Below are 22,342 nucleotides of genomic sequence, written 5' to 3'. Positions count from 1 at the left end.
GTATTGCATTCTGTATCATTTAAGACCATGACTTTTAATTTCCCAGTATTATTCTATCATTTGGGTATATCATAATCAATTTAATGTATTTCATATAACTGGAAAATTATAGATTATTTGCATTTTTTTTGTTGAGAATAATTCTTTGATGAATATCTCTGTACATAGTTTTTCAGCATATAGCAGATTATTTGCTTAATAAATTCCTCAGATGAGGTACTGTTATATAATGATCATTTTAAAGATTCTATGTTTATTATTTTATAATTTATATATTTATAATTTATAATTATATATACTTATGTATTTATTAGTATGTTTATTACATTTTCTTACACCCTTTTAATCCAAAGCCTCACATCAAGTCTGCAATTTTGTAATACAGTTTCAGTTTTTATTATTGTTTTGCTGTTGTTGACCTCAAGTCCCTTACAATACTAAAATCCTTTCTATCGAGTTTTAAAACAAAAACTCCAGATCTGCAAGTTGAGAGAATCCTGCAATCACCATCTCCTCTTCTTCCCTTTCCCTTCCCTACACTTCAAGAGGTCCCCTTGACAGTCAGCCTGATTTCTTCAATAGTCAACCCAAGCCAATGGTCAACTAAAGTCATGCTTCTCAGCCCTGAACTTAGCTCTCACTTTCTCTTTCTCAGAATGTGCTGCTCCCATGAAGTTCCTGGCACCACATGCTGCAGGATTTTTTCTTTCTTTCTGGTTCCTCCTACTCAGCTTCCTCTTCAAGTTCCTCTAATTCCATCTTTCCCTTAAAAGCTAATGTTTCACAGGATTTCGTTCTCCTCCCTCTTTTCATCCTGTACACACAGCCTGCACAGTCTCATTCATAACAATGTATATCTCTTACTTGATAATTCCCCTCATCTTTTGTTGCCTATTAGTCATGGATATCTAGCTATCTTGCAAGTAGATCACACTCAACAGCTTTCTGTATTGGTCCCTCTCCCCTGGACTTGTCCTTTTGTTTTTTTTCACCTTTGAGAATATCACCAGATAGCCTCTTGCCAACTCCAAACACTGAGTGTGTTAGTTGCTCAGCCCTTTGCAACTCCATGGGCTGTAGCTCCCCAGGCTCCTCTGTCCATAGAATTCTCCAGGCAAGAATACTGGAATGGATAACCATTTCCCTCTCCTAGGGAACTTCCCTACCCAGGGATTGAACTCAAGTCTCCTGCATTGCAGGCAGATCCCTTTCCATCTGAGCCACCAGGGAAGCCCCAAACACTGAGGGACATAGTAAATATCAAAATATATCTTGAATAATTAAATTAATTCCATAAAATTGAGAATCATTAAGAGATAACAGAAGTTATAGATTTAAAAAATATCTCTCATGTTATTAGCACACAACTTGTTTTAACAAGCCAAATGAGACCAATATTTTAAACTGAATTGATTTTTTGGAACATCTATGTCAAAAATGTATACTTAGAAATATGTTTTTAATGACCTCCAGGCGGCTACTTCTCCACATTTTATGTGAGAAAATGTTACACAGTGAGTAATTTAGTCAAAAGAGCCTTTGGATGAGGTTTAACATATGAGCATTTAAAATAAAAAAGCATCAAATGGAGGCAGTATAAAAACTGAAGGTTGCTGCAATGAAATTTCATATATTCTTTTCATTTGGGGTTGCAAGAACTATGTTTCTAAACATCTTTGAAACCTGCTTATAAAATTCATGGTGAGAGAGTCTCTTTAATGTATTTTAATTTATAAAAGTTCAGCTTCAGTTTAGTGATAAAATTCTAGTTGTTCAACATACATGTGTTCATAATAAGGCAGCAACGAGTGTGGATAATTAGGTAGCTCTTTTGAAAGTTGAATCCTGGTAATTCCTTTATCTGTAATTAGTAACTGGATGCTTCACTTTTCCAGGGCATTACTTTTAAAGATCTTGCTGAAAGCTTCTGCAATGTAGCATTCACATCTCATATTCAGTCTTCTGACCATCAAACACTACAGGCCTTTAAGGAATGAGAAGAAGAAAAGATTACTTATGAAAGGTCCTGTGTGGAAGAGTAGAGTTGCTTCTAGAAGCTGTGCTCACATACTGGCCTGTCTAGATTTCCCCCTCCATGAGACTCATGGAGGTTCTAGTCTGCCTGTTGGGATGAACTTGATGCTTGAGATGCTCTATAGTATAAGGGGATGATGGGATGTGTTGGAAGGTGAATTAGAGACTCTTTAGCCTGGATGATGTTTAGAGACTGTCATTTAGAATTGATCACCCTTGTGATGATTGACACTTACATATATCCTCAGAGACTGAACAAAAAAGGATAAATGTTAGGTAAAGTCATCACAGTCAGCCTTCAATAGGTCTTGTTATTGCCTCTATTAGAATATTGACATTGACTTGGTAGTGTACTTAATTAACTTGTGAACTTAGGGTTGTTTAGAGACTGGGTGGACAGATTTCCAGTACCAGACTTTTTTTTTTTTTTTGCTAGAGATTCCTTTGACCTTGGTGGAAGCCAAAAGAGAGGAAATAGCGCTCAAGGAGACAGAACTTAACATAAAAAACACACATGTACTAGGTGCTCTGTGTAAACGAAGCATGGAACACTGCCTAGGAACGTGGTGGTATTTGTCCTTGCACAGCGTGGCCTGATGACTCAGAGGAATGCCTGACATTGGGTTGGCCCTGTGCAGTAGGCACAGTGAAAAAGAGATAATGATTGGCTAGTGAAACTTCTTCTATGGTTTCCCAAAACTATAAACATTTTTTGATAAATGTGTGTGTCTAAAGTGTTCTGTGAACTTGTTAATGGCTGTGAATTTCACATGTGTCTTTCATGTTGTCCATTTCAAGGCACCAAATAAAAAGGCCTTTAATTTCTTTGACTCTCCCATATTCTGTAAGAGAGAGCATAACAAAAAGCATGTATTTATAATTTAGATATGGAAGCTTTGTTATAGGTGGCTTTGACTGCCTTGTGGCAGATGTTATTCTGTATTGAAGTTACTTATATTGTTAACTAACATTTATTATCTCCTATAATGATAGCATTGGCATTTAAAAAGGAGAACAAATCAGATACTCATATGGAAATTAATCTGCTAAAATTAGATTTTAAAAATAACTCCAAAAACAATTTTATGCCACTCTGTGAGTGAGATATGAATTGCCACTAACCTAACATGTATATATTTTTAAAAGTTCGTTATATACTAGTGAATTATTTTTCTTTCAGTAAATGTATGTGATTATCTCTTCCAGTAATATATTTGCTTTGGAGATTTTGGTCAAAGAATATGGATTTTATAACAAAGATAGTACATTTGGTTTATTTCCCCTTATGAAATGTGTATAACTGAAAAAATGAACTATTGAATTTTTACTGAAGGACAAGTCAGCTCTGTATATTAAAGATTTTAAAAATTGTGCTTCCCATGCCTTTCAGTTCAGTTCAGTCGCTCAGTCGTGTCCAACTCTTTGTGACCCCATGAATCGCAGCATACCAGGCCTCCCTGCCCATCACCAACTCCCGGAGTTTACTCAAACTCATGCCCATTGAGTCGGTGATGCCATCCAGCCATCTCATCCTCTGTCACCCCCTTCTCCTCCTGCCCCCAATCCCTCCCAGCATCAGGGTCTTTTCCAATGAGTCAACTCTTCACATGAGATGGCCAAAGTACTGGAGTTGCAGCTTCAGCATCAGTCCTTTCAATGAACACCCAGGACTGATCTCCTTTAGGATGGACTGGTTGGATCTCCTTGAAGCCCAAGCCTTTACTTGCCCTGATTTCAATGTTGATTGCCCTTTCCTTCTGTTCTCCATTTGGTGAAACTCTATCCAGCCTTCAAAGGCCAATACAAATGTCATCGTCCCCAAAGGACTCTTAACTGAAGGAATCAATGTGCCTTTCCATGCGCCCCATTTGCCCTAGGCCTGGGAGCACCTATGTCAGTGATGTACTATCCGCTATGGTTTTTTAATGAAGGTGGGCTGGCTGGCTCTTCACCTTATTTGGGACCCAGTGGGTGATGCAATACCTTTCACAGAAGAGTGCTTGTCTTAAATAGTGAAACATATTAATAAAATAAGTTGATGGTCTTTTGATATATTTCAAATGAAAATATCATTATTTTCCTACTAACTCAAGGAAATAAATATTTTACTTCAAAGAAATAAACATTTATTATCTTTATGGCTTGAGTGAAGGGATCCAGACTGAAAGGCCTTTATTTTGTGTCTCGCTCTGTATTTTTTCTTTGGCTAGGTTTAAGACCAAATGACTATACATCAACAATGTTTACAGAAAGTAATGCCTACTTAATTTGTCTAAAAGTGCTCTACTGTTTCCAGTTTTTCTTAAAGAATCATTTCTTGTTTATGGCTCCAGATACACTACTGTTCAAAGCAATTTGTAATAATCAACAATGAATTATTTGTCACTGTATCATGATAAATCCACACCTATGTTGGCTCAGTGGTAAAGAATCCACCTGTCAATGCCAGAGATGCAGGTTCAGTTCTTGGGTTGGGAAGGTCCCCTGAAGATGGAAATAGCAACCCTCTCCAGTATTCTTGCCTGGAAAATCCCATGAATAGAGGAGGACACTGGTAAGCTACGGTTCATGGTACTGGAGGAGATTCTTGAGAGTCACTTGGACTGCAAAGAAATCAAACCAGTCAATCCTAAAGGAAATAAATATTGAATATTCATTGGAAGGACTGATGTTGAAGCTCAAACTCTAGTACTTTGGCCACCTGATGCGAAGAGCTGACTAATTGGAAAAGACCCTGCTGCTGGGAAAGATGGTAGGCAAAAGGAGAAGAGGACGACAGAAGATGAGATGATTGGATAGCCTCACCAACTCTGTGGACATGAATTGGGGCAAACTCTTGGAGATAGTGAAGGGCAATCCATGGGGTTACAAAAAGTCAGACATGGCTGAGTGACTGAACAACATTGCACTATATTAATTTGTATTGAAATGAAACATATATAATATGCACAGGTATGACAACATATGATGTCACAATGAAAAATAGTGGTAACCATTATTATAAGCAAAAATATTTGTATTAACTGAAATAATGAGGAAAGACATAGGTGAGAATTAATCTCATAAAATATTAAAACAAACTTAATCTAATTAATCAAAATTAATCAATATTAAATTTAAAAGCAATCCTTATAAATACATTGAAAATAAGTCTAAGTAAGATAAATAGTACAACTTTAATATATTTTGCTCACCATATAGTTGCTGATATTTAGCAGTAAATGTTATCATGCTATCTTAAAAATTCAGACAATTTAAAAATTTTTTTCAAGCAATATTAATTTATCAGCAGATGCATAACTTAATCTGTGTGCCAAAAAATTAACATTAGACATTTGCTGAGGATTTAGTCACATACAATGAAAATATTAAAATAAAAAAGTAAGCTTTACAAAGTTTTCATGAATGATTTCTCCTGTTGTTGGTCTTTATTTTTACTTTTAATGTAGAGGATTATAAGAACAAATAACATTTTAAAAGCATATTAAGTAATGATTAAAACCTAATACAATGATTTTCATTATTGCCATTGACTCCTTATTTATACATGTATACACATTTTGTATACTTGTAATCATATTGAAATTACTATTTTATATTATATTTTTTGACTTAACACCATATCATATTATTTCATTAGGTTTAGCATGGTCTTCATTATTACAATTTTAAGAAAAACATACTTTCTTTTACTGCATTATATTGTAATGCATCAGTCAGTTCAGTCACTCAGCCATGTCAGACTCTTTGTGACCCCATGAACTGCAGCACAACAGGCTTTCCTGTCCATCATCAAATCCCAAAGCTTACTCAAAATCATGTCCATCGAGTCAGTGATGCCATCCAACAATCTCATACTCTGTTATTCCCTTCTCCTCTAATCTTCAATCTTTCCCAGCATCAGGGTCTTTTCTAAAAAGTTGGTTCTTCGCATCAGGTGGCCAAAGTACTGGAGTTTCAGCTTCAGCACCAGTCCTTCCAATGGGCATTCAGGGCAGATTTCCTTTAGGACTGACTGTTTGGATCTCCTTGCAGTTCAAGGGACTCTCAAGAGTCTTATCCAATGCCACAGTTCAAAAGTATCAATTCTTCGGTGCTCAGGTTTCTTTATCCTCTCTCACATCCATACATGACTACTGGAAAAACCATAGCTTTGACTAGATGGGCCTTTGCCAGTAAAGTAATATCTCTGCTTTTTAATATGTTGTCTAGGTTGGTCATAGCTTTTCTTCCAAGGAGCGAGTCTTTTAATTTCATGGCTGCAGTCACTAACTACAGTGTTTGGAGCCCAAGAAAATAAAGTCTGTCACTGTTTCCATTGTTTTCCCTGTATATTTGCCATGAACTGATGGGACTAGTTGCTATGATCTTTGTTTTCTGAATGTTGAGTTTTAAGCCAACTTTGTCACTCTCCTCTTTCATTTTCATCAAGAGGCTCTTTGGTTCTTCACTTTCTGCCATAAGGGTGCTGTCATCTGCATATCTGAGGTTATTGATATTTCTCCCAGGAATCTTGATTCCAGCTTGTGCTTCATCCAGCCTGGCATTTCTCATGATGTACTCTGCATATAAGTTAAATCAGCAGGGTGACAATATATAGCCTTGATGTACTCCTTTCCCAATCTGGAACCAGCCTGTTGTTCCATATCCATAGCCTGTTGTTCTAACTGTTGCTTCTTGACCAGCATACAGATTTCTCAGGAGGCAGTGTGGTCTGCTTTTCCCATCTCTTTAAGGATTTTCCACAGTTTGTTGTGATCCACACAGTCAAAGGTTTTGGCATAGTCAATAAAGGGGAAGTAGATGTTTTCTGGAACTTTCTTGCTTTTTCGATGATCCAACAGATGTTGGCAATTTGATCTCTGGTTCCTCTGCCTTTTCTGAAAGCAGCTGGAACATCTGGAAGTTCACAGTTCACGTACTGTTGAAGCCTGGCTTGGAGAATTTTGAGCACTACTTTGCTCATGTGCGAGATGAGTGGAATTGTGCAGTATTTTGAGCATTATTTGGCATTGCCTTTCTTTGGAATTGGAATGAAAACTGACCTTTTCCAGTCCTGTGGCCATTGCTGAGTTTTCCAGATTTTCTGGCATATTGAGTACAGCACTTTCACAGCATCTTCTTTTAGGATTTGAAATAGCTCAACTGGAATTCCATCACCTCCACCATCATTGTTTGTAGTGATGCTTCCTAAGACGCACTTGACTTCGCATTCTAGGATGTCCCGCTCTAGGTGTGTGATCACACCATTGTGATTATCTGGGTCGTGAGGATCTTTTTTGTATAGTTCTTCTGTGTATTCTTGCCACCTCTTCTTAACATCTTATGTTTCTGTTAGGTCCATGCCATTATTGTGCCCATCTTTGCATGAAAATTTCCTTTGTTATCTCTAATTTTCTTGAAGAGATCTCTAGTCTTTCCCATTCTATTGTTTTCCTCTATTTCTTTGCATTGATCACTGAGGAAGGCTTTCTTATTTCTCCTTGCTTTTCTTTGGAACTCTGCATTCAAATGGGTGTATTTTTCCTTTTCTCCAAAAAAGGAAACATAATGCATACTTATTATACAAATATATACGCATAGGCCACATATTTTTGTTTCTCCTCAGTCGCTCAGTTGTGTCTGATTCTTTGTGACCACATGGACAGCAGCATGCCAGGTTTCCCTGTCCTTCACTATCTGTCCACTGAGTCTGTGATGCTGTAGAACAATCTCATGCTCTGCTGCCCTTTTCTCCTTTTGCCTTCACTTTCCCCAGCATCAGGGTCTTTTCCAATGAGTTGATTCTTCACATCAGGTAGCCAAGGTACTGGAATTTCAGCTTCAGCATCAGTCCTTCCAATGAATATTTAGGGTTGAGTTACTTTAGGATTGACTGGTTTGATCTCCTTGCAGTCCAAGGAACTCTCAAGAGTCTTTTCCAGCACCACGAGTTGAAAGCATCAGTTGTTCAGCATTCAGCCTTCTTACTGGTCCAGCTCTCACATCCATACATGACTACCGAAAAACCATAGCTTTGACTGTATGGGCACTTCTTGGCAAAGTGATGCTTCTGCATTTTAACATTTAACATTTTAACACTTGTTCTAGCATTCCTACCAAAGAGCAAGCATCTTTTAATTTCATGGCTGCAGTCACTGTTCACTGTGATTTTGGAGTCCGAAAAAATAAAATCTGGCATTTCTTCCACTTTTCCCTTTATATTTGCCGTGAAGCAATGGGACTGGATGTCATGATCTTAGATTTTTTCATGTTGAGCTTTAAGCCAGCTTTTTCACTCTCCACTTTCACCATCAAGAAGAGGTTCTTTAGTATATGTGTACTATATATGTATATATTATAAATTTTACTATGATTTTTACTGTATATATTTATTAAGTATGATATACATTAAAATGAATATATAAATTTGCCTATTTATCTATCTAACATCTAGTTAACTGGCTAAATATCTAAAATCCAAAATACCTCTTTTAGGCTACCTAAATGCAATGTGAAGTTTTCTCTATTTTCTTGTAACAATTTTGTTTAATTTTCCTAGGGGTCTGTAGCAAAATTGAAACAGTTTTGTCAGAAAAGAGTGGGCTATTTACTTAGTGACATGGGAATAGTACAAAAAAGAGCTTGTAGCTAAGGACTTCCCCCTTTTTTCTCAGATGAATAGAATACTTTATTTCCTTTATAGCATATTTTTGAATATTTATTATGTTTTAGAAATTGGGATTTTGCTGGAATCACAGAAATGCACAAGATAGATATACCCATCAACTATAAGAATTTATATTCCAGTGGAGAGAAGAAACTAAAAACAGATAAGTAGACAACTAAAATATTTATGAATTATAATACATTCATGAAGGCATTATTTTAAAAAAATCACAGACTAAGAATATCTGTTTAGGGTGAGAGGTTGTTGAATTCCTTATTGATTGTGTGATTTTGAGGAGTCAGATTATGTGGGGAAAGCTTTCAGTCAGTGGGAACACATGAGATAAAGCTCTGAGGTGGAGAACAGTTCATTTGAAAAGTTAGGGATAGGGGTGGGGAGGAGTGAGTCTTAGGCAGTGAGCAGAGGGTAAATGGCATGAAGAGATGGAAGTGACAGGATCAGACTGAAGGACCAGATAAGGCAGAATTGTTGGGCAGGGTTAGCAATGTGGGCTTTGCTCTGGATGTAATGTGAAACCATTGAATTATTACACATAGTAACACGGTCCAACTTTCACGTTAAGAAATTCACTACTTAACATGTTCTACCCAATGTGAGCAATGAACTGAGGGGACGAGAATGGCAATGAAGACCATGGAGAGGCAGTTGAAATTGTCCAGGTCAGACATATTGGCATCTTGGAGTAGGGTGATAAGAGAGGAAATGGAGAATAGTGGGCAAAATGAGAATAGTCTTTTAGGTGGGAGTAAGTGTATAAGGTGATGCTGGGATGTAGGGAGTAAATAAAAGAAAACTAGAGAATGACTTAAATGCCTGACTAAGCAACCAAGTCGCTGGTGGTAATATTTACTGAGAAGTGGGAGAATATGAGTTGGCAGGATGAGTAGCAGTGGTGCTAAGTAGTCAGTTAAATACAATGGATCTGGGCTCTGAGAAGATGGTCTGGCTGGTAGGTCCTTTCAGTGCTGGGGAAAGGCTCTGTGACTAAGACCTTCTGGCAAAGTGTGTGCCTTCATCTTAATGATGCCTTTAAATCTGAGGAAATAGATGAAATCATTTAGAGAGAAAAAGTAGAGAAACAGGAAAGGTCACTTTAAGATCAAGGTCAGAGGGATGGGATGGGGAGGGAGATGGGAGAGGGGTTCAGGATGGGGAACACATGTAAATCCATGGCTGATTCATTTCAATGTATGGCAAAAACCACTACAATATTGTAAAGTAATTAGTCTCCAACTAATAAAAATAAATGAAAAAAAATTTTTAAGAAAAAGAAAGCAGAAAAAAAAAAGATCAAGGTCAGGAACAAGCACATTTAAAGGTTGAGTGGAAATAGAGTTTCGACGCTTGAAACTAGCTTTATAGGTACTATTTTATCTCTAAAATGTCTTGAGAAAAATTTACAAATTGCATTGGGAGTCAGAATGGCATACACAGATTCTGTTCTAGTATATAAATAATAGATTCTGTTCTAGCATAGTCTGTGAAAGTGAAAGTGAAGGTACAGTCACTCAGCCTGTCTGACTCTTCGCAACCCCGTGGAGTCTAACCCACCAGGTTACTCTCTCCAGGCAAGAATTTTGGAGTGGTTTGCCATTCCATTTTTCGGGGGGTTTTCCCAACTGAGGGATTAAACCCGGGTCTCCTGCATTGCATGCAGATTCTTTACCATCTGAGCCACTAAGGAAGCCCCTATTCTAGAGTTTTTTACTACGCTTAAAATACTGCCTAACTTAAAACATTTAAAACTATGGAATGTTTTGCAAAAGTCATTCAAAACATGTGCTGTCCTTAGTCGCTCAGTCGTGTCCAACTCTTTGAGACCCCATGGACTGTAGCCCGCCAGGTTCCTCTGTCCATGGGGATTCTCCAGGCAACAATACTGGAGCAGGTTGCCATGCCCTCCTCCGGGGGATCTTCCCAAACCAGGGGTCGAACCCAGGTCTCCCGCCTTGCAGGCAGATTCTTTACCATCTGAACCTCCAGGGAAGCCCATTCATAACATAGCATTAGGTAATAGAAACTTCACAAACTCACTTATTTCTTTATTAGTTAATGGCTAATAAATTATGACTGTAAATGTTGGAATTGACCAGAACACCGAAGATCTTGTAGTGTAAATGGTATGGATAATAAAGCCTAGTGTGTAGGTCACTACTGGAGACATTTTAAAGTGACCTTAAAAGGCAAGTCTCTGAAATGAAACTGTCTTCGAGTCACATTCTCCATTTGCTGTGAGCCATTGATCCCAAGGCAGGAAAGAGTTGTAAAGACATCTAATCCATCACATCATTTTCTGATGGAGAAAGTGACTCTTAGAGATGCTGAAGGGCTTGTACGGTCTCAGCCAGGTCCTCAAAATTAAGACACATTTAGATAATGTGTCTCCAGGGATGGTTTTATGCTATATTAGAAATACACATTTTAAGACATCAGGTTTAGCTTGCATGGTTTAGAAAAGCCCAAGTAGATTGCTTTATAGCATAAGCTTTGATTTTTAAAACATCTCTGTGCTGTGTAATTCAACAATTAGGCTGTGAGAAAAATTTTTCTACAATACAAATAATAAAAATTTGTGAGATATGTTTTGATTTAAGCAAGCTGATTAAATAACAAATAAACTATATTCAAATGACAAAAATAATCAAATATATTGCAAAAGGATTTTTTTTTTACTTTATATAAAAAAGTAAAAATTTTCTATTTCCTTAAAAGTAAGATTGCCTAGTATAGAAATGCAAATAAGCTTAATTATGTGTGTCTCCTCTAATTGGCAGTGGCTGCCTAGAGCAAGCTTTGAGAGAAAAACTATGCCTGGACCTACTGGGCATATTAGTTATAGATCCCCAGAACCAATGTGTATATTTAAATACAGAAAGAGATTCATCTTAAGGAATTGGCTCTTGCAATTATGGAAGCTGGCAAAGAGTAGAATCTATAATCCGGGCCAGTAGGTTGAAATACAGATAACATTGGATGGTGCGATCTTGACACAGAATTGTTTATTCTTTAAGAAACCTCAGATTTTCCTCTTAAAGCCTTCAACTCATTGGGTAAGCCCTACTTATACTACGGAGGGTAGTCTGCTTTACTCAAAAGTGTACTGCTTGTAAAAGTTAACCATTTCTAAGCAATTTCTTCACAGTAACATCTAGACTATATGACCAAACAACTGGGTGCTATAGCCTAGCTAAGTTGACACATGAAATTAACTATCACACTGAGGAAGAATGCAATGCAAGCTTGCAGCATGTTGAATGAGAGCCAAGAGTTTTGGCAGTTATTCCTGCCATGTGTTTGCCATCCTTGTCCTGGTTTTATCCAAATGTTCCTTTAGTGTAAGAAAACCCCTTTTATTGGCAAAACTTCAAGAATATTATTGGATAAAATGAAATAACTTAAATCATAAAGATTTTTTAATTTGAAAGACAGAAAGACTTAAACCTTGTATTTCATGAAGTGAAAGGTGAAAGAAAGTAAAAGTCGCTCAGTTGTGTCAGACTCTTTGTGACCCCATGGGCTGTCGTCCATGGAAATCTCGAGGCCCAGATACTGGATTGGGTAGTCTTTCCCTTCTCCAGGAAATCTTCCCAACCTGTGGATTGAACCGAGGTCTCCAGCATTGCAGGTGGGTTCTTCACTAGCTGAGCCACAAGGGAAGCCCAGAGATTTCAATAAGTGTACTTTTTGCTTTATTGCTGCGTGGTTTTCTAAGAAGGTGTTTAAAATCCTTCCTATCTTGTTCCATCCCATCATATAATTCAAAATTTCAGAGCACATTCACTGTATATCCCTCACTCCCATCTATGCTTTAAAGAGATCTCAAATGGTAATACTTTTGTACTCTTACTTAGAGAAATTACTGTCTGGATTTTTCAGAAGCTAACCACCACTTATAGCCCTTAGATTAAAATGTAACTGTCAAAAAATGTTTAATCGTCATGGATGGATTTCCTTCATCTATTATGTTAGTTTCAACCTTTTAAATGATGTGATACATCTTAAACTTCTGGTGACTTCATCAGTGTCTCATCTAAAGTGATGTGCTACAGCCCAAAAAATTGTACTATTGTACTGAGTAATGGCCACAGCTTCAGAAGAGGATAGGGGAAAGTTTCATTTGGGAAGTCGCTTCAGCTATACTTTTTAGTTAGAAGATATTTGAAATAAGACTTAAAATAACAACCTCTGTTATAAAAACATCTTCATAGAAAAGTATTCAAAAAATATCAGAAAAATGAACTCTTAAAACAATGATTACCAAAGCAATGATACTTGGATAACATTGGAATAAAACCAAAGCCAACAAGTATTTTCATTAGAGTGTCCCTTTTGTTCTTCTTAAAAAATGTTTTATATTGTTGAATATAAAATGTCTCCTTGAATTTCTGTTTTCAGTTACATTTCCTGCTTGGAACATATGGAAAGGGTAAATGTCTGGAGTAAAATTTGGATGATATTTTAAACTATGAGAGAGGATCTTGAAGGATTAATGCAGTTAAAAGAGCTAAAATTGTATCTGCAGTTAGATGTAGACAACCATTTTGCTTATCTTATATTCTTTTTTAGAATATGAAAAAGAAAATGCAAAAAGCAGATCTTATAAAATCCTGTAACATGTTTACATTTTGATGTTAGTATCAATTTACTCTTCTACAGATGCTTATTATTATTATGTTTTGAACACAGAGACTTCATGTGCGTAAAATTGCAGAGAATCCTAGTGGTAGAAATTTTTGAATCAGGAATTGATTTCCTGAAGAACTTTCGCTTGGAACCTCAGTGCTGATTTGTGAAGTCCCCTGTGCCCAGGGCTTGGTTCCCTGAGCAAACTGAAGTATTGTGGTTCTTAGATATTAGAGATGAATTTGAGTCAGGGCCAAAAGGAAGGGTAGATATGGGCTGTTACTTCAGTAAATCAAGCATAAAATGTGCTGTTAGTATTTGGCCCATTTAATCTTCCCTTTTCTACTTTGCTGTGGTCAGAAAGACATGGGCCTTTTTTCTTTTCACAGTTTTAAATGTAGACATCTAGAGTACTAAACACCCCATTCCTTAGCATTCTTGTTACTGCTCAGAACTAACACTGAGGCACAGTGAGTGAATCAGCTAATGCTGAACTCAGAGGCCAGGGTAGATTGTACAGAGGGTGTATCTGGGCTGTTGTTGCTGCTGCTAAATCGCTTCAGTCGTGTCTGACTCTGTGCAACCTCATAGATGGCAGCCCCCCAGGCTCCTCCATCCCTGGGATTCTCCAGGCAAGAATACTGGAGTGGGTTGCCATTTCCTTCTCCAACACACGCTAGGTTGCTTCAGTTGTGTCTGACTCTGTGAGACCCTATGGACAGCAGCCCACCAGGCTCCTCCATCTGCAGAATTCTCTCAACCTCTGCTAACCTGGAGAGATAATGATATTAACTAACTGCATATTCCATCACATGCTAGATCATAGGACGCACAGGCTTTCAGCAGTTCTTCAGTTGCTCAGTTATGTCCAACTCTTTGTGACCTCATGGACTGTAGCACACCAGGCTTCCCTGTCCTTCACTATCTCCCAGAGCTTGCTCAAACTCATGTATGTTAAGTCAGTGATGCCATCCAATCACCTTGTCCTCTGTCCTCCTGCTTCTGCTTCTGTCCTCCCCTTCTCCTTCTGCCTTCTATGTTTCCCAGCATCAGGGTCTTTTCCAATGTGTTGGCTCTTTGCATCAGGTAGCCTAAGTACTGGAGCTTCAGTGGCACTCTCAGTCCTTCCAATGAATATTTAGGGTTGATTTCCTTTAAGATTGTTTGGTTTGATCTCCTTACAGTCCAAGGGGCTCTCAAGAGTCTTCTCCAACACCATAATTTAAAAGCATCAATTCTTTGGTGCTCAGTCTTCTTTATGGTCCTCTTTTAGCAATATAGTGAAAGTCGCTCAGTCGTGTCCGACTCTTTGCGAACCCATAGACTACGAAGTCCATGGAATTCTCTAGGCCAGAATACTGGGGTGAGTAGCCTTTCCTTTCTCCAGGGGAACTTCCCAACTCAGGAATTGAACCCAGGTCTCCCACATTGCAGATGGATTCTTTACCAGATAAGCCACAGATCTCCTGACAAATCTGCAAGGTAAGCTTATGGTTCCTATTTCACAATAAGACAATTAGTTTAAGAATTACTTGTCCAAGACTTCTGAAGTTCTGATGTAGAATTGTAATCTGGCTCTGTTTTCAAACCCTGCTTTGTTTATGTTGTACTTCTGTTATTATTTTCATTACTGAAACCAGTCTTGAACATTTTGAACTTACTTACCCAACTTGTTTATGATTTGTTCCATAAAAATATATGACAAATTATACTGATCACTTCTAGGAGACATTTACTATTTCACTGGCTTTCAAAAACAGGTCATCAGAGCATTTGAATCCTTGTCATAGTGTCAGAATTTACAAAGCTGAAATAGAGTTTTCTGATAATGGAAATGAAGGGTACTTTAAGAAAGAACCCAGAATGCTCTGAATCAATTTGAGTATCCCGCAGACCTGAAATTTGTAGTCATTCAAAATTCAGGGCAGATGGCCTGCAGTGCTGTCATGTACTCCCGGGTATTTATCAATTAAGGTTCAGCAACATTTTGCCTGTTCTCATTAGGTAATTACATTTAAAATATTCCTTATCACAGGAAAGAAAAACCTCATTACTAAATCTTGATTAAACCTTGTGCTAGAAGTTAACCTCTTGACCAGTGACATACGATCATGGTTAAAAAAAAAGGGAAACCAGAATATTGCGTAGGGCGGTTGACAATGACCAGCAATACACAGGGACCGATCTTGGGAAAGTGTTTGTTCTGTCTTTGTTTTGCTCTTTCCAGCGTCAGTGATAACAATAATATTAGCAGCATTAAAACCAGTGAACCGTCGATATCAGTACACATCAACATCGTTTCCCACAATTGCATCTTGATTTTGCGGTATTTCCAAAATTTTTCAAAATATATTCTTAAAGAGAAGTTTTGGTGACAATCTAATGGGTAGCAGTACATTTCCTTTCTTCTGTGTTCTCTTTGTAGGCAGAGAGTGTAAGATTGCATTGATGTACAATTGGAACCCAAGTTGCATTTCAATTTTTATTGAGTAATATTTTACCATAAACTAAAACTCTCTGAGACTTTTAGTCTTTGGCACTTTTATATTTTAAATTCTATTATCATCAAGTTAACATCACCAGGTTGATATTTTTCACAAAATGTCTTTTGAATGTATTATTAGATATTTTGGACTAGAACCCCATAGTTTCATTATAATGATAACTCTAGGGCTTGATATGGTAGATATTTTTATTGTCTTTATTATTTTTAGAAGGATTTGAAGACAAGAAAAGTAAAGGGAGTTTTTCAATATTTTAAGTAACCAGTGTCTAAAGCTTTCTTCCTTTTTACCATTTATAATGTATACTTTTAGGAAAGCAAGTTTGCTAAACCATGTCATTTTCATAACAATTTCTGTTATTAGCAAATATTCAAATAAATTCAAAAGCAAGTTATTTATAAGAAACCATGACCCCCATGCTCCTAAAGTGTTTTTCTTCTGTTTGAAAGTGTGTGGTTCTCTTTTCTGTGGGTGTACGTTCTTGAAAGGCCTTTCAGCTCTTCTGAAGGTATGTAGGATTAATACTATCCTCTTGAAAAGTCTTTTCTTGACCAGCTTATAAAAGTTAACCTCTTTGCTCGGGTAACTAGTTTGTTTATTTTTTAATACTTTGATTGCATTTTACCCCAAAAGAATAAAATCTCTGCAAGGGCAGGGATCATGTCTGTTGTATTCACCAATGTTTGCTTAGTGATCCGGAGAAGGCAATGGCAGCCCACTCCAGTCCTCGTGCCTGGAAAATCCCATGGACGGAGGAGCCTGGTGGGCTGCGGTCCATGGGGTCGCGATGAGTCGGACACGACTGAGCGACTTCACTTTCACTTTTCACTTTCAGGCATTGGAGAAGCAAATGGCAACCCACTCCAGTGTTCTTGCCTGGAGAATCCCCGGGACGGGGGAGCCTGGTGGGCTGCCGTCTATGGGGTCGCACAGAGTCGGACACGACTGAAGCGACGCAGCAGCAGCAGGTTAGTGATCATGGCTCAGTGTTTGGCACACAGTGGGTGCTTCCAACTGGCTTCTGTGGTGGCTCAGTCGATAAAGAATCCACCTGCAATGTAGGAGATCTGGGTTCAAGTCCTGGCTTGGGAAGATCCCCTGGAGGAGGGAATGGCAACCCACTCCAGTATTCTTGCCTGGAGAATCCCATGAACAGAAGAGCCTGGTGGGCTATACGCATGGGGTCACAAAGAATCAGACACAACTGAGTGATTAAGCACACTCTGGAGATGAACTTCCATCTGGAGATGGAATTAATGACTGAGTGAATGGATATGGTTTAATGACTAACGAAGAAGTGTAGAATGAGATTCCAGCAGTGGAATTCATTTGGGTCACTTCTGATGGAACGCCAGCATATTGAATGTGGAATTCTGCACCCATAGGTGACTGCTGGTTGAGTGATGAAAAACAAATAACAACAAAAATCCAACAGGCAAATTTGCTACTGAAACCACTTTCATTTATTAGACTTATACTATAGGCCAATGAATGTGCTACATTTCATTTTTCCTTATTTTTTTTTTAGTCTTCTCTGAAAGTGAAATTGGCTCAGTCATGTCTGAGTCTTTGCGACCCCATGGACTATACAGTCCATGGAATTCTCCAGGCCAGAATACTAGAGTGGGTAGCCGTTCCCTTATACAGGAGATTTTCCCAACCCAGGGATTGAGCCAGGGTCTCCTGCATTGCAGGCGAATTCTTTACCAGCTGAGCTACCAGGGAAGCCCTCTATACAGCACTTGAATGATTAAGGCTGGTCTCACTAAGAAGGCACTGTCAGAGCAGAAGAGAAGGCAGAGGAAAAAGGAGAGGAGCAGAAATTTGAGCTATTATGAAGGCAATTCAGTTGTAAAGCACACTATTAGTATTTGGCAACCTTTCTTGTTTTTTGTTTTTTTTTTTTTTGCTTATGGAGAAATAGTGTTTCATTTCTTTACCATTTTGAATTTGACCCCTTAGAGAGTCAAAAGGCACAAACTCAGTGTCGCATGGTAAATATCTTTCCACAGAGCTAACTCAGTGCCATGACCCGTGTCGGTAGTACAAAGCTTGTAGTTTAGTTAACTGGCAGAGGGAAGAAGTGGGCCCTTTAGCATGCAATTCTGACACTTTATATTTTTTCATCAAAGAATATAAAGATCATAGATATATATGTAGATTGTACTCTGTTTCTTGGCTAGTCACATTGGTTGGGAGGCAGCAGATTAACAGGCATTTCTATATATTGAACTAATGTACCCATAACTCTGCATTTGGCAGTTTGAAGAAATGTGGGTGATGATATCAAGGCTAAGGGATGTATAATATTTCATCCTGCTGTCAAAATCTATCCTTTAAATAATTGGAAACTTCTGAAACATTGAAATAAATGCGTCCTCAAGGGAACAGAAAAGATTTCTTAAAAAGCAGGAAGAGAGAAAGAAAGAAAGAAATTGGACTTTGGGTGATAATGATGTGTCAATGTACATTATCCCTTGTAGCAAATGTGCCACTGTGTTGGGGGATGTAGATGGCAGGAGGCTACAGACATGTGGGAAGAGGGGATATATGGGTATACTTTCTGCTCAGTTTTGCTATGAACTTAAAACTGCTCTAAAATGTAGTGTATTTAAAAATATATGCATTTTTAGAAAGTCTATGTATGCAGTTGGGGTCCTGCAGTTGTAAGACTTAAGTAATTACCTCCAAATTAATGACCATACACAGAATGGGGATACCTGAACTTCCAGGTCATATCTACTTCCTCCTCATGAGTTCCTCCCTCAAAAGGCAGTGACTTTGTCACTCCTCTGAGCTATTCTCCCACACAAAATTTCATTTTGCTCTTATATTTGAAAATATACTTTTGAGAGAAGTCTGACAGAGCTTGAGAGCTCTGAATGAATTCCGCCCAATACTCCTGACATGGGCCCTGGCACCGAGTTAGCTATGTGGGAAGATATTCACCATGGGACACTGAGTTTGTGCCTTTTGACACTCTGAGGGGTCAAATTCAAAATGGTAAAGAAGTAAAAACAGCAACAAAACAACAACAAAAAAACCCTTCACTCTGAAGAATCAAAGATCTAAAGATCACTTCACAGTGAAGCTAGACCTCCATAGGAAGGGAAGTTTGCTTGTAAACCTTTGAAAGTTCAGATCCTGAGTTCCTAGAAGTGATGGGCCCTTCTTACCAATTATGATGATTCTGCCTCCATAACCTAGACTTTCCAGGCCTGATGGCCTTGATTCCATGTTAAATTTGAAAACCAGAACGTGCAATTTTTCACTCTTTAAAATCAACTGTTTTTTTTTGTGAAAGGGTACATACAGCAAATGGCTAGAACATGTTACAACCGAAACACGAAATTTGGAAAATTAAAAGGAGAAGGGAAGAAGATGAATGAATGTGTACTATTTTGTGGAAACTATATAAATCTTTCTTTGGGAATTGTGATGTACAGTTCTTTAAGTGAATTCAGAAGTCCAGTTATTGTATACATTGTTAAATATTTCCATTCCTTCTGTTTTTAAGAATGAAAAACACTTAACTGAAACGTGTACCACTGAATAGTTTCAAATACTAGGATGTTTTTTTTGATGACCTGTTCTAAAATAGTCATCTACTTTCCCTTTGAGAGTTTCAAAATCACACTTTAGTCTGCTGAATATATTCATTTCCATTAGTAAATTATGTTAGAATTGCTTTGGGTACTGTTTCCTGGACACCAGGAAACACCAGTGTCACAATAAAAACCCAACTCTGTACAAAAGGCACTGATTAATATAGGTTTTGTTTTCCCTTTAGCTTCTGCATGATTCATCAGCTATTTATTGGGCATCCGAAACAAGTTCATAAAAATGGAAAATAACAATTAAACACCCTGAGGATTATTAATTACCAACTGACTTTCTTGAACCCATTATCTTACATAATAAAAATTGTATTCCTATATAGTAAGTCTCTCTGTAATCTGTATGAATGCACACACAAACACAATTATCTTTTCTAAGTAATGGTCTCTTGTTATATTTTTATTTTACTATTATTCTCAAAAGTAGAGCTGAGAGCAGGAAGCTTCCAATTTTAAATCTGGTATTACATAAAACCACTTATAAGCCTCTTTTAGTTGATGCTATTTGTATTTAATTTATACTAAAACTCTATTTCCTGTGGAAAGTGTCAAATAAATATTACAACATTTCTTGAGATTATTTTAATATCATTTTGCATTAAATCTTTGTAAAACAGCCTTTTCAGCATGATTTCCAGTTGAACATATGTATATATATGTATATATATAATTTTCTCAACACTGTGAAATATGCATAAAATTTTCTTCCTGTAATGCTTATCCTATGGAAATCCATTCTTGTGCATATACCTGGCATTTCTTTCTACTCTTGTACTCAAAATATTTTATTCCTTGTCTTATATGGAAAACATTATAAGAAGTTTTTACTTTATTATAATTCTTTTGTTCAACAAGAATAAAAACTCACTTACATCTGGTATTCATGAAATGAGTATAGAAATACACATTTTGGAGCTTAGAATGTTTATTACTAATGCTTTAATTGAAGTTCCTTTCACTTAAACAGAAAACACCTAGATCACAGGTTATTTCCAGTTACAGTGAAACCACTCACTTGGCAGAATAATCTATAATAATTGAAATAAATAATCTCTTTAGGCAAATAATCAAGTCATTTGATTTTGTGTCTAGTTTGTAAAAATAATATAAGCTAATGTTGCTCAGTGTTGTCTTGAGTCATCCTGCACACAACTCATCTGAGGCTCTTGTTAAACATACAGGTCCCTGGACCCAGGATTCTCCTGAAATAGCTCTCATCAAATTCTGCAAAGATTTCTGTTTTGTCAAACATGATTATCATTTGACTGCTCAACAGCACTTGCCACAGTTGCCAGTCTATCCTCTTGATGTACTTTTTACCCTTAAATTTGTGAAAAGGTCTTTACTCTACCTCACATCAGCAGCTCAATCTCTTTGCCAATTATCCCTCTTCTGAAAATCTGCTGTTGTTAACAAGCATCCTATATAATCCCCCTATGAAGATATGGCACAATAATACCTTTATTTCTTTCTTAGCTTGAATACTTATTACTAGGATATTTCATCTCTCTTAGAGATTATTTATCATCAATACATTTTATTTTATCAGTCAAAATCTATTATGTATAAATAGCCAAAGAAGCAAAATATACAAGTCACTGTTTTTCAGAGAGAGAGAGAGAGAGAGACCCATGTGAAAAGTTAAATAATAAGTGGGAGCTCTTCCAAACACACCTTATGAGGTCAGTATGACCCTGATATCAAAACCAGACAAGTATGCCACAGAAGGAAATTACAGGCCAATATTCTTGATGACATTGGTGAGAAAATCCTCAACAAAATATTAGTAAACTGAATTCAACAATACATTAAAAGGATCATCCATCATGACCAAGTGGATTTATTCCAAGAATGCAAGGATGGTTAAACATCTGCAAATCAGTCAATGTGACACAATTTAACATTCATTTATGTTAAAAACCCTCAACAAAGTAGGTAAAGTAGGAAAACATCTCAACATAATAGGGCTAAATGTAACAAGCCTGAAGCTAATATCATATTCAACAGTGAAAAGCTGAAAATATTTCTCTAAGACCAGGAAGAAGACAAGGATGTCTACTTTCATCATTTTTATTCAGCATAGTATTGAAATCCTAGGCAGAGCAGTTAGGCAAGAAAAAGAAATGAAAGACATCCAAATTGGAAAGGAAGAAGTAAAATTGTCACTATTCATAGATGACAAGATATAATATATAGAAAACCCTAAAGACTTCATTAAAAAACTATTAAAACTAATAAGTGAATTGAACAAATTTCCAGGATACAAAATCAATTCACAAACACCTGTTTCATTTCTTTAAACTAGTAATGAACAATCAGAAAGAGCAATTAAGAAAATAACTCCACATATAATGGCATCAAAAAGAATAAAATACCTAGGAATAAATCTAACCAATATGGCAAAAGACCTGTTTAATAAAAACTATAAGACATTAATAAAAAAAAATTAAAGAGGGTAAAAATAAGTAGAATGATATTCTTTGCTTATGGATTGGAAGAATTTATATTTTTAAAATATTTGTATGACCCAAAGAAATCTACAGATTCAATGCAATCCGTATCAAAATGTTAATGATAGTTTTCACAGAAACAGAACAAACAATCCTAAAATTTGCAGGGAACCACAATAGACTCTGAGTAGTCAAAGCAATTTTGAAGAAAAGAACAAAGTCAGAGGCATTACATTATTTGATTTCAGATTATATTACAAAGCTAGAGTATTTGAAACAATATGTACTGGCATAAAAACAGATTCAGAGATCAATGAAATAGTTAGAATGCAGAAATAAACCAACAAGCATGTGGTTGGTTAACTTATAACAAAGGAGCAAAGGATACAATGGGAGAAGAGATAGTTTCTTCAATAAATGGTATGGGAAAAATATGACAGCCAC

Source organism: Odocoileus virginianus, chromosome 24 (genome assembly GCF_023699985.2).
Source record: "Odocoileus virginianus isolate 20LAN1187 ecotype Illinois chromosome 24, Ovbor_1.2, whole genome shotgun sequence".
Lineage (NCBI taxonomy): Eukaryota > Metazoa > Chordata > Mammalia > Artiodactyla > Cervidae > Odocoileus > Odocoileus virginianus.
The sequence above is the reverse complement of the archived record's forward strand: the minus strand, read 5'-3'. Positions refer to the sequence as shown.